The sequence below is a fragment of the Ananas comosus genome, linkage group 2, assembly GCF_001540865.1.
Source record: "Ananas comosus cultivar F153 linkage group 2, ASM154086v1, whole genome shotgun sequence".
NCBI classification, from domain to species: domain Eukaryota; kingdom Viridiplantae; phylum Streptophyta; class Magnoliopsida; order Poales; family Bromeliaceae; genus Ananas; species Ananas comosus.
In genome coordinates, this window is record NC_033622.1 from 9,752,049 (window position 1) to 9,771,439 (window position 19,391).

Sequence of the window (19,391 nt, forward strand, 5' to 3'; positions counted from 1 at the left end):
TAATTGATAAATCCATTTTTTGGCCGTATTTTTCAACAAATCTAAAAATTAGAAGACGAATTTCATCCGAATTATATCCGTACCGATTTTTCGTCGAATCTGAATTAACTAACTATATTTATACCTAAACTTATATCTATCATTGGAATAGACAATTCTTGCTTATACCCGAACCAAACGATACCTTAGGACGTGTTTGCTTCCACTTTCTTTAATTCTAAAATCAGAATCGAAATAAATAAATCTCGTTGTAGTGTTTGGTACACGCGAGTTCCATTTCCATTTCAATTTTCAGGTGGAAGGGGAATACCCCAATTCCCCCATTTTCCAATCCAGCTACCTCGGTTGAATTGGAACTTGAATCAAGGAGAAAATAATGCACCTTAGAAAAATATCTCAATTATATTTTATATTTTTATTTAAAATTAAATTAAATTTTTTGATTTAATTTTTAATTAAAATATAAATTTAAATTTAGAAATTAAATTTATAATTCTAGTTTTTGATTTAGAAATTAAATTAAAATATAAAGCATTTTGAATTTGATCTATAAATATAAATTTAATTGTAAGTTTGATTTTGAATAAAATAAAAAATTAGTTTATATTTTGAATTGTCCATTCAATTTAAAATTTAAAATTTTTAAAAATTATATTTAAAATTTTAGCTTATCATTTTAATATTTTGATGTAAATTTTTAGTATTTAAAATTTATTTTGAATTGAAATTATAAATTTAATTTTATGTTTTGAGGTACAAACTAAATTTTTATTTTATTCAAAATCGTATTTTAATTTAATTTTAATTATTTTCTTGGTAATATTGAAATATGAATTAATCATACCGATTTTCGATTGTTATTCTGAACTAAACATATTCGGAGGTTTTTTCATTCCGTTTCTGATTCCTATCCATTCCGATTTCATTTCTCATTTTGAACCAAACACACTCTCCGAGCTGTTGAATTAAAGATTTATTTTGGTTTGGTACATTTTGTTACTTTATTTTAGACTTATGTATGCAGAGTCGATTCTATCCTAGAAACTGATGCATCGGCCTTTGGGTGTTGTAGTTGAAAATTAAAGCAAAGATTTAATTGCGGTAGATGAAATTATACCTAAATTGGCTATAGTTTTTACCGTGTCCAGTAGAGAAAGAGTAAATTTAAAATAAGAGGTAAGTTTATCTATCCAACTTTCTTTCAATCAAAACAAAAAACAAAACATCTTCTATATTTGAAGTAAACTCACCACCTTCACACATCAAAGTGATAAAATTTATAAATACAATTTCCAATTGCATACAGGTAAATAAATTATTTGTAGTTAGAATACTTTTTACTACATTCAACAAGTTATGTCCAACTACAATTATTGCATTTTTATATGCACGCATCTCTTACTACTGCATTTACAAGTATATCCTCAGATAGCCCACCAATTTATCCTCTGTTGTAAATTAAAGTTTTCTTATGTCTTTCTTGTCGGATCGTTGGCGCTAACCATTAATCCCAAAAGCTCGAGTTTTTAGAAATATGCAACAAATTCACTTAAAGCGTACAAAAACAGCGCCCACGAATCTCGATTGTGACTCGGCCCACTTAGCTTTACGCTACTTCGAACATGACTCGGCCCAACCCAGCCTTACGCTATTTAGAACATGACTCGGCCCACATGGCCTCTCACCACAGGGCAGGATGCTAGCCTATTTAAGTCAATAATCCTCCCTCCAGCACCTGCACATATTTGCAGCATGCGGGAATCGAACCCATCGAACCCGTGATCTCTGGCTCTGATACCACTTGTAGGATCGTTGGCGCTAACCATTAATCCCAAAAGCTCGAGCTGTTAGAAATACGCAGCCAATTCACTTAAAGCGTACAGAAACAGCGCCCACGAATCTCGATTGTGACTCTCACCTGGCCTCACGCCACTTCGAACATAATTCGGTCCAACCCAACCTCATGCCATTTTGAATATGACTCAGCTCACATAGCCTCCCGCCACAGGGCAGGATGCTGACTCATTTAAGCCAACATTTCTAAGTCTTACTAAAATAGAAAATAAATTTGTTTTATATGGAAATGAGAAATGGTTATGACTTATGACCTACATGTTACTTCAGAAAACAATATATCAAAATAAAATATCTTTTGTAATATAATTTAACACTAAACTACAATATTACAAAATAATCAAACTTTTCATTATCTCAAATAGTCCAATAGGGTTAGTTAATTTGGTAAATCACTTGCCGTATAAGCATATAACTTCCCTATGCTGTGGATTTCCCAAAAAATATACATGAGAAATCGTAACAATACTTTTATTAAAAACTAATTTCCCTACAATTCAGCTAGAGGGAAAAAAATACTTAAATTTCAATAGTTTTTACTTAGATTGATTTGACATTTTTCTTATACTTTTTTTTTTTCTACTTTCGTCTAGGTTTATTTGTTCTCCGGCCATTATAATATCATTTTATTTATGAGTTGTAATACTTTGTTCATAATTTAAGCAAAGTAGCATACTAGTAAAAAGTTGTGGAACTTTTTGTTCCATTTTTGCACAAATTGCTAACTAATTGGATCTCAACCGTGCATCAGTATGGTGACAAGAAATCAATTTAAATACTCAATAATGATACATGTACTAAATTTTTAAGATGTTGATGGTTGTGTCCCGAATGCATCCATGCAAAAATGTGGTGAAAGTAAATGCAACATACGGATACCTCTGGTATTGCCAATACAAATCGACCAATTGCATAAACACCGCCATCACCATATCGCCAACCTCCAACCATTGTGTATTATTCCAAAATAACTCGTCATAACGTACCTGACCATTCATGCGAACGTTATTCATCCTCATTGATATTAACTGAATTGTATTTCTTTGGTCCCGTGTGTCTTTGGCCATCCTAGTTTACATCATCCTAACTAATTTGAATGGAATGTACGGTAACCCTTGGCACCTTTTCTATATCCTGCCATCCAGGCGTACGGACGTTCAGATCATATCTAATCTTGTCCTATTTGTAGCATTAGGCCACGTCAAGGCCTACTAAACTCGGCGTATATTGATTCATGCGCACTTTCTCTAAATCTTCACTTTACTGATCATGCAAATAGTGCTATCATTGATATACACTTGATTGATTCTCATGCATATAGCCGTATAGCTCTCTTTTTTGAGTCATTGACTCAGTCATCGATATATATGCCTCCGTCATCGATGCCTTGGGCCTCTGTCTGGCACATAAAATCTCGGGTCACTACCTAGAGCCACAATACCATGGGTTATTGCCCAATCCACATGTACATTCTCTGTATCCAAGGGAAAGTCCGATCTTTGCAATAGCAAATGTAGTACCATCCCACCCAAACTGAGAGGAAACTCAATTCATGCGAACAAACCATTGGTATCCCAACTAGACCATGCATATCAAACAAATTATACAACATATGCATGTTCAACATGATCCAAATACCAAATTTCGAACAACCAATTAATTCATGATGCTCAACTTGAAGTCCCACATATAAGAACATACATAGGTACTAAAGCGACAAGTCCGACTGCCCCAAATGTAATATGCCAACAATGTTTCTATGTAGATGCTATATGGTCATAAATACATGAATAAAACGACATTCTTGATGTGGATTCCAACAATCGGCAAAAAATGTTGTGGTGTATTGGACCCAAATTCGTAAGAATCTAGTATAAAATATCTTCAATACCGTTTGATAGATCTTGGGGAAATTACATTTAGTTAGTTTGAGTTTGAAGCAAAACGGACACGAAAATAGAGTCCGAAAACTCATTCTATTGAAACTTCAATTTCGGTGAAGTATCGAACGTCTAGAACCACTTGTGTGGGCCTAGAATCTGTACATAACTCGGAACCGACTTAGTTGGACCCGAATCTATCGGATCCTGGACCGGAAGCCTAGAACCCATTTTAGACGCTCAACTAAAGAGCTCGGGTTATATTTCAATTAATTATTCAGGCACTCAGAACCACTTTTGGGTGCCCAAAATTGAGAAGATGGTGTTTTGGGCGTTCGGAACCCTTGGTTTGAGAGCTCAGAAATGGCTTTTGGGCGCTCGAAATATATTCCGAGTGCCAAAAACGTGTCCCGGACTGAGAATGGGTTATATTGCAAATTTTTTATTTTTAGGGGTTGAAATGAAATTGTTGCCACTTTATAAATACACTCACCCTAGCAGGCCTATCGTATCTCTGTTACTCTAAGAAGCCCTAAGGTCACCCTCTCTTCTATTCTTTCTTCTTCTTTCTTTCTCTCACTTTTAATTTCTATGTTATTCTAACCTCTATTTCGTTTCAAACCTTTTGAAGTTGGAGTTCGAGTTGACAAAGATATAGTTTGAGATATTGATCAACATGTTTTAGGAATGTTGGGTCAAGTTAGAACCACTATGGTATAAAATTGATGCAAAAACAGGCTTGGAAATCAGATTCCGGAGGATACTGAGTTTCTAGTGATTTTTCGGACATTTGAAACAGGGTGTCTGGGCACCCAGAGGTGCTGTAGTTGGGCTGATTCAATTTTGGATCTCACTTGGGGACATTCAAATCTACTGAAGGAGCATCTAAATAGGTTTTGGGCTATGAATCCAGACGCCCGGTATTATTCTAGTAGTCTGAAAATTGGTCGGTGATTAAGTCAGTGAGTTGATGACTCATTGTGCTGACTAATCAAGATAACTCATTTAGTTTTCGGACACATGAATCGAGTGCCTAAAAAATAATTCGGGTGCTCTTGAAATGGGTTCTGGACAACTAGGAGCATGAGGAGGCATCCTAGTTAGCTCGAGCATAAGGTTTCGAACGCCCGAATCACAAACATCCGAAATGTCCGATTTTGGTTAAAAGTGGAAATTTTGTAATTTGGGGACTTAAATACAATTGTTATATTCTTTATTGGCTAAATTATAGACAACCTTTCTGTCAAAATTCATTTTTTTCACTTCGCCCCTTACATTAAGAAAAGTACACTTTTTCCCCTCCTAGTTACAAAATTATCCACAGAGGGGCTACACTATTAACGAAAAGGGCGATATGACGATAATGCCCTTACTTTTTATTGGACAGAGTGAGCGCGGAAGTGTTGTGTCATTTGTTTTCTTGTTGAAGAGGAGATCTAGCGTTTGATCCGGGGAGGAGGACAAGCCAGTTCGAAGCACAGGACAAAGGCAAGCGCCTTCAAACAAAGGAGTAGGGCGAGAGAGTTGACCTAGGGAGGAAGATGATCGAGCTTGAATGAGGGAGCCTCTTACTCTTTTGAGGTGTATTTAGATTTAAGAGTTGAAGTGTTAATTTAGTTCATGTAGTCCTTTTTGTTCTTGTGGTTTGAGCAATTCTTTCGGGATCTATGGTTTTGTGTTATTTTGTTTCATTTTTAGTTATTTTGAAGTTTGGTTTAATACTTTCTAAGATGAAATGCTTGTAGTCCCCAAATATTTTAGTGATTTGTATGTGATGCATTTAAATTTTTGTTTTAAGTGTACTATTTGAGATCATAGTTTGCTAAATACATGGCGTCCTACTGTTTTCTAATTAATTCTTCTTCTTCTTTCCATTTTCTATACGCATTTAATTAGTTGATGACAATATATTTTAATTTTTCTTTGCATTTGTATACTGTTTTTTCTAATTTATTACATCATATAGATGGAATTGAGGACTCTTGAATTCACTTTGGTGGATTTTTTGAAGGAAATCTTATAACAGAATACTGTAGAGGAAAAATATCATATGACAATAATGTGGACCAAGACTTGATGTCGATTATTGAAATATGGGCTATGCTTGAGAGCCATGAGTTGAGAGCCATAGTTTAATAAAAGAATCAATTATATACTACACTATGCCTATTGGAGATATAACTAATAGTCTGAAGCTTGTGGATGGTGATAAAGCGGTTCTAGAGATGCTTAAGTGCCATGATGAATTTGGCGTCATTATGCTCTATGAGTTTCCCCTGAATGGTAGATGAGGAGGGTATAAATGATCCCACTAAAGATATGGCTATATAAGTGGAGCAATTGAAGAAAAATATCAACAATGTTGAGACTGAGCTCTAGAAAGATGTATCTGAACATGGGAAGGAAGTGAATGCAACAAGAGAGCCTAGTAATGACTCCATGGATAAAAAGGTTGACGATGATGGAATGAGTAAGGCTATTGATTGAAATGTAACTGAAGGGGTCGAAGATAACAATGAAGAGGCTGAAGGTGAATCGGAAAGTGACAGTGAGCATGAATGAAGAAAATTTGGTGATAATGATGAGAATAGTATTAATAATAGTGATTTCTGTATTAATACAAACAATGTAGAGGGGGAGAATGGTATTGATGGGACAGGTGAGGGGGTGCCACTACTTCTGAACCAAAATATGCTGAGGATAATGAGCAAGGAGCAAATAGACTATCAGCCTATTGATGATCTTGGTAGTATGTCCTCATTAGATGAAGATGGTCCTTCATGGACAAAGTATTCTATGTTCAAACAAAAAGATTTGGAGAGAACAGAGCTAAAACTAGGCATGAACTTTGCATTAGTTGCAGAGTTTAGAACATTGCTGAGGAATCATGCAATATTAATTGGATATGACTTTAGTTTTGTCAAGAATGATGGTGATAGAGTTACGTGAAGTGTAAAAAGATACTACTGACTAGGAAAAAAAATATGGATGCCTCATACATGCATTTTGGAATGCATTTAAGATATGTTTTCAAATAAAGTCTTTATAATTTAAGCATAAGTATGGTAGGCAATTCAAAAAATATTAAGCTACTTCATCACGAATTGCAAATAAATACTTGGAACAATTGAGAGATGATCCTATATTGGGAACATCAGCAATGAGAAAGACAATGAGAAGAGAGTTGTGCATTGATGTCTCTAAGAGCCAAATTAATATATAAAGCTAAGAGAAAAGGAAAGAAGGTTATAATAGGATTACATAGAGATTAGTTCATGAAATTTTGGGAATGGCAATATCATCGAAGTGAGGAATCTAGGAAGCCTTGCTTTTTTATACGTGGAAAAGCCTCATCTTGAGTTAGCCCTAGTGTTTCAGAGAATCTTTATACAATAAGATGCTCAAATCAATGGATTAAAGGAAGGATAAAGACCTATCATTACTATAGATGGTTGTTTTCTAATGGGATCATTAGGCGGACATGTTATTAGTGCTATTAGTAGAGAAGAGAATAATAAAAATATTTCCAATTGCGGTTGCTATTGTAGAAGTAGAACTAGAAGTAGAACTGAAGGATTCTAAAATTGGTTGTTAATAATTTTTTTACAAGCTATTGGACCAGCAAAGGCTCATAAGTGGACTTTTATATCTGATAGACAAAAGGTAAAAAGTTTTATTTAATACAATGATAGAACTTTTAACAAGATGAATTAATTGTAGTCTACTAACTTTTATTTACTTTTGTTATTAAATGTCTTAGGGTCTGGTAGAGATTTTTGATGGCCTACTTCTAAGAGTGGACCATAGATTTTGTGTGCAACATATGTACAATAACTTTAAAAAATAATTTAAAGGCAACGTATTAAAAAATTTGCTTCGATCAGAAGTAGTTACATCTTATACTTTGCACAATTAAAAAAGGAGCATGCAAAAAATTAAGGATACAAATGTAGCTGCTTATGATTGGCTCATGAAAGTGCCACCAAATTGTGGACAAGATTTTATTTCAGACCTGACATTAAATCTGATCTTCTACACAATGACATGTGTAAGGCATGGAGTCGAGCAATACTGGATGTAAAGGAGATACTAATTATTGATATAATGGAGAAGATTAGAAGGCAAGTGATGGCAAAGTTTCAAAAGAAGAGACAATAAGACAAGATGGTATACCATACCCTGAAGTTCAAACAAAGTTGAAAGAAATAAAGGAAAAAGTTAGACATTGTGAGCCAATATAAGTTGGAGAAACCATTTATGATGTTCATTGCACTGGAAAGCAATACACTGTTAACTTAGCAGCATCATCTTGTGAATGTTGTCTCTGCGATATACAAGCAAAAGATGGATCTCGAGGAATTTGTTCACAATTTTTTAAAAAAGACATATAAGAACATATAGCCACATGATCATGCCGATACGTGATTCTTCAATGTGACCTAAGGTTGGGATTGAGCCTATAACTCCACCTCCATATAGAAAACCTAAAAAAAGTAAGGAAGAAGGCAGTTGATGAGCTCAAAAAGGTAAAATTAGCAGAGAAGGTAAGAAGTTTAGATGTACAAAGTGTAAACAGTTTGGACACAACACTTGTCATTGTACTAATTAATATTGCATCTAGAGAGGAAATATGTGGTAAGGGAACAAGTAAAAGCGATGAGGGAGAACACAAGTGGATCGAGGAGGAAGACCACTAGAATCAAGAAGAGAGACCACCTGTGTGAGTTAAAAATTTACAAGCGTTTGCGTTAGACGAGAGTATTATATATTAAAAAACAGAGATTAATTAAAGGTTCTATGCTCCTTAGGAATCATAAAGATTTCTAATTAATTACGCCTATTCATATTTAGACAACCCCCGATTAAGCTGGTTAATTATGATAATTAGCAAAACAGAATGCATTTCTTTTATTACTCTTGTATATCGTGTACAAAATTAATACAACTGAAAAAGAGGAAAAGCAACAATTATCATCTCTCTACTTTTCTCCTCTTCAAGGTATTTTTCCAAAATAATGTCGGCCATGCATCATGCATAAGCTTTCTTTGGTATTTCATTGAGCATTTGACATGCACACAAGTAATGTGCAAATTGCCTTTGGCATTTCATCGAACACTTGGCATGCGTACATGAACAATGCAGCATGCTCAAGTTTCTTTTGACATTCCGTGATATGCACACCATTTTTGGCATTTCATCGAACGCTTAGCATGCGTACATGAACAACGCGCTATGCACAAATTCTTTTTTGCACTTTGTCTAATACTTGGCGTGTGCACATAAATTATCCATCACGCACAGTTTATTTTTGACAAAAGCCAATTCAAAATAGCGGCAATCAATAATTTGATTGGAGCTTTCCGTCGACGGCTAAGCATCGAACTGATAGTCGTCGTCGTTGTCGTCGTCTACCGCTGACAGCTAAGCGTCAAGCGGATGATCATCGTCGTCGTTGTCGTCGCCACCTTTACCGCTGACGGCGAAGCGTCAAGCAGATCATCGTCGTCGTTGTTGTTGCCCATCGCCGACGGCTAAGTGTCAAGCGGATCGTCGTCGTCGTGGTTGTCGCCTACCGCCGACGGCTAAGCGTCGAGCGGATCGTCGTCGTCATTGTTGTCGCCTACCGCCGATGGCTAAGCACCAAGCGGATGATCATCGTCGTCGTTGTTGTCGCCACCTTTACCATCGACGGCGAAGCGTCAAGCGGATCGTCGTCGTCGTTGTTGTCGCCCACCGCCGACGGCTAAGTGTCAAGTGGATCATCGTCGTCATGGTTGTCGCCTACCGCCGACGGCTAAGCGTCGAGCGGATCGTCGTCGTCATTGTTATCGTCTACTGCCGACGGCTAAGCGTCGAGCGGATGATCATCGTCGTCGTTGTCGTCGCCACCTTTACCGCCGACGACGAAGCGTCAAGCGGATCGTCGTCGTCGTTGTTGCCGCCTACCGCCGACGGCTAAGTGTCAAGCGGATCGTCGTCGTCGTCGTCGTGGTTGTCGCCTACCGCCGACGGCTAAACGTCGAGCGGATCGTCGTCGTCGTGGTTGTCGCCTACCGCCGACGGCTAAGCGTCAAGCGGATGATCATCGTCGTCGTCATTGTTGTCGCCTACCGCCGACGGCTAAGCGTCAATTGGATGATCATCGTTGTTGTCGGCGCAGTAACAGCAGGCGGATGGCCACCTCCTTGGTCGATGATGACGCCACACTAGCAAAAGGGAACGTGCACCAATTCGGGATCAACAACGACAGGGCAATGCCTGTCAGCAAAGGTGTCGGAATGGCGACGAGCAGTCGTCTTTTCTTGGTTGACGATGACCCGACGTAGTAGAGGTTGATAACGGCATGTATAGCCCGGTGTGCATAGAAAACTCGATGTATGGAGTGCCTTGACTAGGAGAGAAGAGAAAAAAAAACAAATGAAAGTGAGAGGATCTAAACCCACCTTTCTATTGGCTCTCTTTTTTTTTAATTCAAGTTTCTTTTCTCTTTTTTTTTTTTGTGAGTAGAATCCTCCCTTTTTTTCTTCACTTCTCTTTATATAGAGAGAGGGTGAATGGAGGAGTGGAGGGAATGGTGGAGTGATGGAGAAGTGAGAGAAAATGGTAGAGAAGTGGAGTGGTGTAGGGAATGGTGGAGAAGTGTGGAGAAATAGAGAAAATGGTGGAGAAGTGGAGTGGTGGAGGGAATGGTGGAGAAGTGTGGAGAAGTAAAGAAAATAGTGGAGAAGTGGAGTGAGTGATGGAGAAGTGGTGGGAATGGTGAGAAAGTGGAGGGAATGATGGAGAGAGTGGTAGAAATGGAGGGAATGGTGGGAGATAGTGGAGGAGTGAATTTAGGGAAGTGATCTTTTCTTTTTTTTTTCTTTTTTTTTTGTGTTAACACCACCACTAAGTCGAGAAGGAAGATCACCCCTTGGGAGAGGTAGAAAAGCACTGATAAGTAGAGAGAAAATCAATATTACTGTCAGGGAAGAAAAGATACCAATTGAAAGAAGAGAAGGATTAATTGGTAGACTTGGAAGAGTATTAACTAGGAGAGGTAGAGGTCCATGCAAGATTTTTTCACTAATCAGCATATACCATTCTCCAATATATTTGTTGCTGCTATAAGAAATATATCTACTCGAGCCAGCGGAGCAACAGGAGAAACATCGAAAAGCCCTTATAGGCCAATATGTTTCTAACCATACTATTTATTAGTAGCTGATTATCAAGCTAATTCTTATATACTTATATATGGAGTTGAGCTATGATACTTTTACAAGTATCACCATCATGGTGCTATTAGGTTTTAAGCCATTGGATCTACTTTTTGATTATTAATAGCCCTTGGATTAAACACTATTCCACCTACCACCACCTACCACCATCATCTCAACCTCACATCTCTCCATCCAAGGGCTAAAAACTCACAAGTATCACCCCCATGATACTTTTACAAGTATTCTAGCCCTACTCCTTATATATGTATATTTAATTTTTTTTCTTATATGGATTTTATCAAAAGAGGGATAGGAGAGCAACTTAGGTCAGTGACAACTCAAGAATCTACTAGTAAGCTAGTCAACTTAGGCCAGAGGCAACTCACAAGTGATTTTTTTGGTCTATCGATCATTCTGTATTTTGGTTCCGTTTGTTTAGAGAGTTGTAAGTTACTTATATAACTATATCTTATAACTCAAGTTTGATACTTTTGTATTCGGTTCTAGCTATAACAATATCTTATAACTCAAGGTAGATCTTTTTGTATATGGTTCTAGTTTTTGGAAACGAGTGCTTAACTGGAAGATTGAAGAGGTTAGATCATTTAATTTTGATTTTGGTTCAAGTTATTCGAAAGCAGTGCTTAATTGGGAGTTTTAAGAAATCAGTGATAAACTTTAAAAGTGGTTAAATTGAAATTCGAGTTTTGGTTTATTTCTCTTGAATCTAAAGTTAACTTGTTAAATTCTCTTGTTAGTTCTCTTGTTAATGTTATATAGTAGTTAGTTTTCTTATTAATATTAAATGCTCTTGTTATTCTCTTGTTAGTTCTCTACTAAATTTAAAGTCAACTTGTTAGTTTTCTTGTTAATATATAGCTTATGTTGAACGTTAGTTATCTTGTTGAACATGTTAGTTCTAGTTTTACGTAGCAATGAACCTATTACTAACATGTGGTTGTTACTGAATAAATGTCAGTTTTCTAGGTTTATGTATTGTGATTAGTTATCAGGAATGGTGCATTGGACTAGTGGTTTAGTACATGTAGTTGTTGCATAGCTGCAAACTACGTAATGTGTAGTTGCAATGCACATTATTAAGTATATCTCACATATAGTTAATTGCAGGGCACATAAAAGACACTATAAAGATCTATGTAATGACTAAATAACTTAAATGGTTTGCATGATATATTGCAAATCATTATATTACATAATAGGTCACTCACTTGGAAACAAAATAAGGTGGCATGCATAATAATAGCTAGCCCAGAATACCAAATATATATAATATGAGTCCGTTCATATTATTAGATACCATAATAAAATAATTAGGACAATAAATATTAGAAGAAGATAGTATTTGTGAATCTTCTAATTGCCTTTCTCCTTTAGCTTATCTGGACCATCGCCATTTTGGCTATTAACCTATCCATTTCCTCTCAAAGTGCCTTTTCTCGAATTTTCAATGCTGTCAGCTTTTTCCTAAGAGCATAATTATCTTCAGTAATAATTGAAACTTTATTTCCAATGCTATTACTTTCTTTTTCCATGGCCAATTTGTTTTAGGAGTTTGATGATGTATTCCTTTCCTCGTTCACATATCTCTTGATCATGCCAACAAAAACTCCATAACCATTTCTCTTGTAGTTTATGTAGCCATAAAATCATCTTTCGGGATTATCAATTATTAATGATGTTCAGAGGAGCCTTTAGTCTACAGAAGCAAAGAGGATAGTCCATATTGAATAGACCATTGGTGCAACTACTAGATAATGAGGCAGACATTTTGTTGCAACCAAAGATGAAGAAAAAATAAAATAAAATGACGATAAGGCTTAATATAATAAGAGAAGCAATTTTTCATTCTCACATAGTATATTTCAAAAAAAAAATTTATTTATTCTTGAGAGAGGAACTATATGTATACACATGTGAGATCAAGGAAGAAAAAGCATGTGTTGTTGATGTATTTGGAAACTATAGGAGCATGCATGTCCTAGCTCCAATAACTATGGTGATGTTTGTTATGTTGTTTGATACCTTCCTTATGCAATCATTGTACGAATACTGTTCCTGTTTGGAACCTCTTGTATTGTACTGTTTGTTGAGCCTTGAACGTACAGGGGAGACTCTGTCCGCGGTACAGGGGAAACCCTGTCCGTTCGGCGCTGTCGGCGGTCCGAACCCGGCCAAATAGGCGTGGGGCTTGGGGCGTGACAATGTTGCTGCTGGGAGGAGAAGGAGATGGATTAATGGTTGAAAGGGTGAAAAAGTGGAAAAAAAAGTGGGGAGCAACATTCTAGAAGGAAAATAATGGATTTTTAATGGATTCCCGTTATTTTGAAGAGTATTTTTGGTATATCTACTAATACATTTTGAGAAGTGGACATATCACTTACGAAACCATGATGGCAGGGGGGTAAATGGATAATTCCATAATCAGGAGAGGGCAAAGTATAGAAATTTAAATGCCAGTGGGAAGTAAAAAGGTGAGTTTTGAAAGGAAAATTTTCTATAATTTAGCCTTATTTATTTGGTTGGGAGGTTCCTTTTACCTGTAAATTGTGAAGAGAGAGGGAGAGAGAACATAAAGGAGATAGAGAAAGAGAGAAAGAGAGAGAAGGAGCTCGAGGTGAGTTTGTGATCGATGAGGTGGATTTTGGAGCATGATTTTGAAGATAGGTAAATATATATTATTTTGATTAGTATTTCCAGGATTATAATATGTCAGTAAATAAATATAGTAAATTATGTTTTAGAAGGTGATTTTGCTGAAGTTTAAAATGGGATTCTGGTGCTGAACTTCTTTCGTTCAATTTCTGTTGGTAGCAACATTTTAGGTGGGTTCTAGATGACCGAACGCAGTGAACTAACCTCTACATCTATTGTTCTATCTGTTACAGTTTGAAGACACTTGCTAGTATTACAGTAGTTGTTCCCTTCCTTGCATATCCATGTATCCGTATATGAGATTACTTATTATTGATGCCATGAACATTTATGCTGATTACAATTTTTTATTTTTGTTGCACATTATTCTTATTGAGATCCTGTGTTACAAGCAAACATGTCAATATGCTAAAACAATTACAGACATATAACTTATGTTATCTATTTGATTATTAATCATGACCATAACCTTTATTGGGCCAGACTGAGCTCGATTGTAAGTGGTACGACATTATGATTCTGAATGGGGTCGCGCCCTATGAATGCCCCTCTCGGGCTATGGTAGCTGACTAGATGTGCTAAGTGTATGCATGTGGGTCAGGCCACCAGGTTAGTGTGGTTACCGGGCATGTGGCGGCACAGGCAAAGCCAAACCTATGAGACGGCCGGTGTAAGTTGATGCATATGATATTTGCTTTCTATTCTCTGTGACTTTACAGTAGGAACCCGATTATTATTTGTTTGTTTCCACAGCCACAGATAGAGGTATGGTAGTTATTTATTTTTCTATTCATATTATACTCAGTTATTCGTTTATTTACTGTTCTTTTACTATTTTTGTATTTGATAAATCTAGTGGTGTAGGTCTATCAGATCGATTTTGAACCCACTGTAAACTATTGATTATAGTTCTCAAGCGCTCCTTTATTGTTTCTTTTTCATAGCATTCAGCACCAGTTATAGCAGCAAATCGATGTAAGGAGATCGTAAGTTAGAAAGCATCTCCTACCAAGTTGTGCGATAGCTAGAGGATGACCTTATAGATCCAGTTCCTATACAGCAGCTTGTATATGATATACCGATGAGACCATTAAGAGATGTATATCTTGCATGTTGTGAGATATTGGGGTTGTCATATACGTACAATTCATTTATGATATTATAAGACAATGTGATTGTTTTTATATATATGCTGCTATAATTGTTGTATTATTTATTTATTTTGATATCTACTTAGTTGTCAACTCTTAGAAATTGTTGTATACTAGTTGTAGACTCCTAGGATTATTGATAGATTGTGGTTGTTCGCTTCAGGTGTACGAGGTGTACTTTATACATCTGGCGGATCTATCGATACCCTTGGGGGCTTTTGCTGTGAATCCTAGACGTGACCAAAAAGGTGGAGAGCACCAAGAGGAAGGTCTAAGAGGAAAGAGAAGGCTCTTCTCTTGCATGTTTGGTTTATACAGGATAACCCAAACCAAACACGCCGTACGGAAAAATGGTAAAACATGTGCAACCATCCGAAAGTGTCAATGAAAGGGAGGAGCCCGAGAGATATCAACTCCCTATCTACTACTTGGGGGAGTCTGAGAGCAATCGACCCAACTTACCTGCCGAATATCGGAGAGGAGTCTGAGAGAAATCGATTCTCCATGAGGTGCAAGGAAGCAAGTGAAATTAAACTAATAAGTTGGTTAAAGTTATGAGAGGAGTTGTGGTGCATAATGAAACCAATCAAATAGATGGTTAAGATATATAGGAAAATGAATAAACATATTTACATTGATCTAGTGGCATCTTGTATACATCGAGGCATTGTCACGCCCGGGTACCAGCGGAAGCATATCCGGTCGCGTGCACAGACCCGCCGTGTACACCACCACTCAAGTATACACAAGGCGTCTACAAACCATATAGTAAAAGCATATAATTCTAACCAGGTAATCAGAGCACGACTTTTAAACTTATACAATCCAAACCTTAATACATGAAAGAAAAATAAAGTACAATTTACAAAAAAAACTTAATATACATCTCTGTACTAAACTACATAAACTGGTGGAGGTCGTCTAGTACACGTCCAAAAAGGCTCTAGCTAGCCGCAGACCCCTCGCCAAGAACCCTAGCCTTTTCCGGGGTGGAAGGTTCTGTAAAAACAACAACAAAGAGGGCGTGAGAACTATTAAACAATAGTTCCCAGTGGGTAAGCCGCCGAGAGTGGCGAAGTACACCACTAGGTCAACTGTGGCATGAGTAGATAGCAATAAATAAGCGAGTAAATGCAGATAATACAATAAGCAATTATATGCAACAGATATGGAAGTAAACTACTCATGCTATTTGCTCAACCATAAATAAATAACAATAGATTGCAGGTATCAGTTATCATGATAGATTCTATCAATCATATTACTTGACAATTTAACCAAACATATATCAGAATGTATGCAAGATAATTCACTTTACTGAAATTACAGATGATATCATGTAATTACCTTGTTCCATAGCAAGAAAGAGACATAATGTCATTCATTATGTTGCTAACCAATCATGATGTCAACTTCTAGGTTGTTCATCACTAAGCTCACTTTAGATGTCAACTTTCTAGTCTGTTCATCAATAAGTTCACTTAACCCAAGACATATAGTAACTTTACTACTCTGTCCAGCTAAGGTTAAAGTACTTGACATAACCCAATTTCCAACGGACTTACACAAGGTAAGTTCAAGCCGCGCCGTGCCTAATGGCCCCGTGGTAGTCAACATCCCCACTCTAGGAATGAGCCTCCCCCACGGCATTCCATTTCGGCGCTCACTTCGTACATTTGCGAGCATCTGTCGCTAAGCTGTTCGGGAGTGCTGGCTTGGGGGGGAGCGACCCCGCAAGCGTGTGCAAACGCGCACAATGGCATGCAAGCCGTAGTCCACAGTACCAGTCTCACAACAACATCATGTCCCTGACATGGAATCTCAACTCAAGCCACTCCGGAACGCGGGGCTTGGGGGGCGCGACCCCCGCAAGCATGTACGAAAGAGCATAATGGCATGCTAGCTATAGTCCAGGGTACAAATATCTCAACAGCATCATGTCTCTGACATGGAATCTCAACTCGACCCAAGGTCGGCACTGTAGTACCCAATCATAAGTCACTATCAACAACTTGTTGACAAGATTCTACCAGTCGTTAATATAACTTGACAAGTTAAAGCTTTACATCACACTAGTGATTCTATCAGGCTATACCTGGTCAGTCACTCACAATCTCTCACTACTCCTTACACATAAGGAAAGTGGTTTACTAAGGTTCTGTTCATAGACTCATGGCACATAACCTGAAGTTCAATATAAACTTCTATTACTTGAAGCAAACAAATATGAAACAATCACCTCTACTTGACTATACAAGTATGTCATCATATTTAAATCTAGTTATCTACTAGATTATATTCAGTTGTATATCATTCAATTATGCCATCATATAAACTTCTAGTTACTTACTAGAATATATACCACAATATGAATCTATCATGTGAATGTAGAAACTAACAGAGTAATACAAGCAAGGAATATAAACGATAAAATACTTTTCACATGATCTCCATGCCATTCATTCTACAATTAGGAATGCATATGCAAACACAAGCCTTTACCTGATCTTTCAGAGTTTAGCCATTATACTTGTTATATAACATTGCATAGCTCAATCCTAAGTACATCAGTCTCTTTGTTGTTCAACAGAACTAATTGGTCCATTCACGAATTTACCATTCTATCCTCGTGGATAACATCAAGCCAAATTGCATATGCAAGCTACTAGTATCATGAATCCATAGTACTTAACAGGTAACCATGTAGAATGGACAAGTCATGAATCTTTCATTACCATTTAAAGATGCTATCATTTCCGATATGATCTACATATCAGTGCATGTCTCAATGCCTTAAACTATACATATATTCACATGAATATGAAATAACTTCAACTCAGATGTCAAAGGAGACATAGAGGGAATTCACCCATTTCGGGAAGGTCCGACCCACCTATCACCAAGCTCAATCCAGCCAAAAGGAGTCCCGAACCCTGCTCAACGGAGCCTCGACGCTGCTGAAAACGAAACACGAAAAGCGCATCAAAACTACGGCCGAAATGTCCAATTTCGGTACAATTTGCACTTAGTACAAAGTAATAACTTGAATCCCTGTTTTGGGTTCAGTTAATACCTCAAATTAAGCTTCTAAAAGCCTTTACACATCAGCCGGAGATACTCCGAAAGTCCGTTGCAAGCCCGCTGCGAACAATTTCCAAAACGGCATCATAGTCGTCAAATATCAATAGATATAGTCGGAATCTTGAAAATTCAGTTTCCTCACAGCAATTTCAGCTTACCTTTAGTTGGAACACCTTCTAAACCAGCCTCCCAGGTCACCAAAAGAGCTTAATGTGATTCGCAAACCTGCTGGGAAGAGAAAAGCTCAAACTGCATCAATTCGCTCGATTGATCCGCGTATAGGCCGAAATAACTTCATAAATAGCGGAACATCTCCAATAAGCTTCAAAGTAGCTTATCCCAGGTCTAAGGAGGTTCAATCACAGCTAATTAACTCATATTTAATAGCTGAATTCTCAGTTTAAGTCAGTTGGAAGCAAAAACTCAAAATCACTAATCAAATCGACGAATAGAACGCCGATAACGGAAAAATCGAGTCGTTTACCTTCTCAAGCTTCCAACCAGCAACTCACTGGTTTGGTGCTGCGAAAAACCTTCCAAAATACCCTCTCACACGTCCACAAAGGCTCAGTGACACTCGCAAGCAGCGAAGAACAAGCGAGGCGACGAAATCGAGCTAAATCATTGATTTCTATGTAGAGAGAGAAAACTTCTAGAGAGAGAGAGTAAGAGAGGTGCAAGGCTGCTTCTCAGAGCTCTAGCATCATCCACAAGGGTCCAGGGGTCGTGCTGGGGTAATATGGATAGAGACAAGATGTGAAATTACTTAAATAACCTTGCTGCCACGTTTCTGCTAGTCTGTACCGGTACAAGGTGATGGCTGTACCGGTACAGCAAGCAGAAAAACACTGATTTCGCCAGATCAATGCACTTTCTTACTTTTAACCCTCCAATCACTCTCTAACTTGTCCAAAAACTTGTCCAAACCCTTTAGAATGTGTAGGGCAGTTTCATTTACCTTTTCCCACGTTCGAACTTCGTAATTGACCAAATTCGAAGCATTGCAATTGATAATGCATTTGCGATGCACTTTTCCATTTCTAGTTACTTACTTACTCTAGTAACTTATCAAAAACCTTTCAATAGTCTTGCAAAAGTCGTAGACCAGTTCCAAAAGCCGATCCAACCCTCGAACTTACCAAGAGGCTCAAGATTCAGTATATTACAGGCATTGTAGTTGTAATTGAAGTTATTGCATTTATTTAGTAGAAATATCTGTTGTTATCATAAATTATCTACTAATACTTTGTTTGGACCAAGTGAGTATAGAGTGCTACTTTTGGCAGCTGCACTCACTAGGAACTAACTGTAATTCTTACGCTTTTATTGTTTATCCTTTTCTGGAGCTTACATTGTCGGTGAGGTGCGTGACCAAGGCAAGGGTGTTGCGGAATAGTGGATCTAGAGAGAAGTTTAGATATACCATTTATTTTGGACAATCAAACATTATAATATTTTGGGATCAAAACATGTAAACTTTAATATAGTTTAATATTTGTGAAATGGTTTCAATAGTTATAGAAGCCAACTGCCTCTTGTGCAAGTGACA

The 19,391-nt window shown here is 37.2% G+C and overlaps 1 long non-coding RNA gene across 3 annotated transcripts; it reads right to left on the reverse strand.

The window, feature by feature from the left end:
- On the reverse strand, positions 15,739-18,562 carry LOC109706747. Of its 3 annotated transcripts, none has more exons than XR_002215306.1 (5): positions 18,327-18,562; positions 18,001-18,067; positions 17,835-17,902; positions 17,655-17,718; positions 15,739-15,760 (listed from the first exon to the last, which is right to left on the reverse strand). It is a non-coding gene; the product is annotated as an uncharacterized LOC109706747 (long non-coding RNA). The 3 variants fall into 3 exon arrangements; XR_002215307.1 differs by having other exon boundaries at positions 18,001-18,070; XR_002215305.1 differs by lacking the exon at positions 18,327-18,562 and having other exon boundaries at positions 18,001-18,175.